Raw genomic sequence first — 2,756 nt, 5'->3', positions numbered from 1 at the left:
AGGATGGGATGGGATGGGATGGGATGGGATGGGATGGGATGGGATGGGATGGGATGGGATGGGATGGGATGGGATGGGATGGGATGGGGTCCCTCTCCTGCTCCAGCCCAGCAGCCTACCTTCAGACTGCTCCATTCCATACCCATGCTCACATGGTTCAAAACCTTCCTGAAAACCTGTGGCTATTTTTCTTTGCTTTAAGTACCGCAAAAGCTTTGCATGATTTATGTGTAGCACAGAGGCACTAAAGAGATACAAGATCTATAAATATCTGCCGGATGTTATACATTAAAGGGTCTCCTTGCCCGTGTCTTTTCCCATCAGCTCAGTGCAGTGCTCCCCTGCCTGCTCTCAGGAGCTGCACTTTGTTCCCCTCCCACCCCCCACCATCTGGTTCCATAATGGCCCCATGCAAACCAATGGCAAAACCAATGTTTTCCCAGGGCATCAGCAAAGCAGTGAAACCCCGACCTCCCGCAGGGAGCCTGAACTCACAGTGCTGATGGACAAGGACAAGCTGGGGGTGGGAAAGGCCAATATGAAAAGGATCCCCAAAGCCTACACACCCAATTCCCCTAAGCAACTTTTATCCACGTACGGGCTGGATCAGCGTTTTATCAGATCTGAGCATTTGGACTTTATGGGTTCCTTTTTTTAGCTGGACACGGGAGCAGAAAATATCGTCCTAAAATCCAACAGATGTGGAAAGGCTGATTTTGTCTTCTTGAAGTGACTCAGATACACAAAGACCCGTCAGACCATCCAGAAACCTTTGCTTTGGACTCCAGGTAAAGGACAGGCTTTGAATCAGAGCCAGCAGAACCTTCCCATCTGTCACGGGGGGGTTGGAGCCCCGTGGCCCTATAGCTCTAAAACACCCCTTTCTTAGAACAGCAGTAGCACATCCCTACCTCTCCTAGGCCACAAAGCACAGCCCCATATCACTGCCCTGCACTCAGCACGATGCTCACGGCTCCCAGTGAAGCTCTGGGGCTGCTGCTGCTGGGAATCCCCCATCTGGAGGGCTCCCACTGCCCCCCACCAAGCCAGGAAAGCAACAGCTTCAGCAAATAATTTGCTCTGGGGTTTTTTTCTTTCCTCTTCTGGCATTCAATCAGCAGATGGTCAGACCTAATGAGCGAGCTGTGGTTTGATTTCCTGCCTGGGAAAGGGGGCGTAAAATAAATGAGTATCTGGGTCACAGATTTGACTCACAGCGGCGTCCAGGCTGGGAACCGCTCCTTTGTCCCTTGCCTGAGGACAGACAGAGGGGACCCGGGGGAATTCCTTGCTCTGAGCAGATTTACACCAGAGCACAACCACAGAGCTGCTGTTTGCTCTCAGTCAGCGTGGGGAAGGAGGCAATAGCACCAGGTCTGGGGATGTGTTTGCTCTGAGATGAACACGACCCGTGCAGGAGATGATGCCCCTTTGCTGGTGTTCTGGCTGCAGAGGGACCCATATACAGCATCAATCCATGGAGAAAACATCTCGGGTGCTTTCCAAGCTCTGGATTCCAATGGCAAACAGCTGCAGGGACCAGGCTGACTCTGCTTTATCTCCTGAATGTTTTCCCCTTCCCAGAAACAGGAGGAGCAGATGGGAACAAGCCTGAAACCAAAGGGAAGGGACATTGGGAGGAGACACTGGGAGGGAGAGCAGGGAAGAACCTTCAAAAGCCTCCAAGGGCTGGATCCTGGGAGAGGCTGTGGGAGAAGGGGCAAGGCGTGAGCTCTGGGCACCCATCCCCATGGCAAGCTTCTGCCCACAGAGCCTGGAGGATCCTATTGTGATTTTCACATTGTTTTTATGCAGTTACAAAATGCAGCATTCCCCGTCCTTCCCTCCCAGCCCAGTCCCGGTGTTCCTCTCCCAAACCCAGAGCAATCCATGATATCCCCTGCACGTCTGCAGCCCATGAACTCACGCAGCCAGGCCAACCCAGCCCCTTCATGGCTCCACTAATTAATCCCAAGCTCAAAAATAGCCCTGCAGGATTTCCTGCCTCCCCTCCTGACAAAGCACAAGGTAGGAGGAAGGGGAGAAGCTCGTAAAGCAGGAACAAGGACAGCTGCTCAGCGCAGTCCATTGCCCTGCCCTGCTGCCATTTAATATGAGCAGTATCTGTCCTGCATTATGCCATGAGCTGTCCCCATCCTTCCTGTCTCGTGCCCAGGACAAGCTGGGCTTCATTAAGTTCATTACATTCCTGGAAAACCTGTCACATGGTTTAGTGTGTTTGGGTGATGGGCTGATGGTTGGACCAGATAATCTTAGTGGTCTTTTCCAACTTTGATTATCCTAAGATTCAATGAAAATCCGACCTGGGGGTACTGCAGGACTTTCATGCCTCTTTTTTCTCCAAAGGCAGATCCATCTGCTGTCGTATCAGAGACTGCAAGAGCTGGAAATAACTTTGCATCTTGCCTAGAACCAGTAAAGACTGGAGCCAGGCTTGATATGGAGCCACGTAATGTCCCTGCTCCATGTAATGGGTAAAAGAGTCCTCCAGGGGAAAATATGGGACATTTCTGCTGAAGAAACTTAGGTGTGGATGGATGAGTGGATAGAAAGGTGGATGGATGGATGGATGGACGGATGGATGGATGGATGGATGGATGGACGGACGGACGGACGGACGGATGGATGGATGGATGGATGGATGGATGGATGGATGGATGGATGGATGGATGGATGGAAGGACGGAAGGATGGATGGAGGAGTGATGGATGGATGAAGGGATGGATGGATGGAGG

Source organism: Coturnix japonica, chromosome 5, assembly GCF_001577835.2.
Source record: "Coturnix japonica isolate 7356 chromosome 5, Coturnix japonica 2.1, whole genome shotgun sequence".
Taxonomy (NCBI): Eukaryota; Metazoa; Chordata; class Aves; order Galliformes; family Phasianidae; genus Coturnix; species Coturnix japonica.
The sequence above is the reverse complement of the archived record's forward strand: the minus strand, read 5'-3'. Positions refer to the sequence as shown.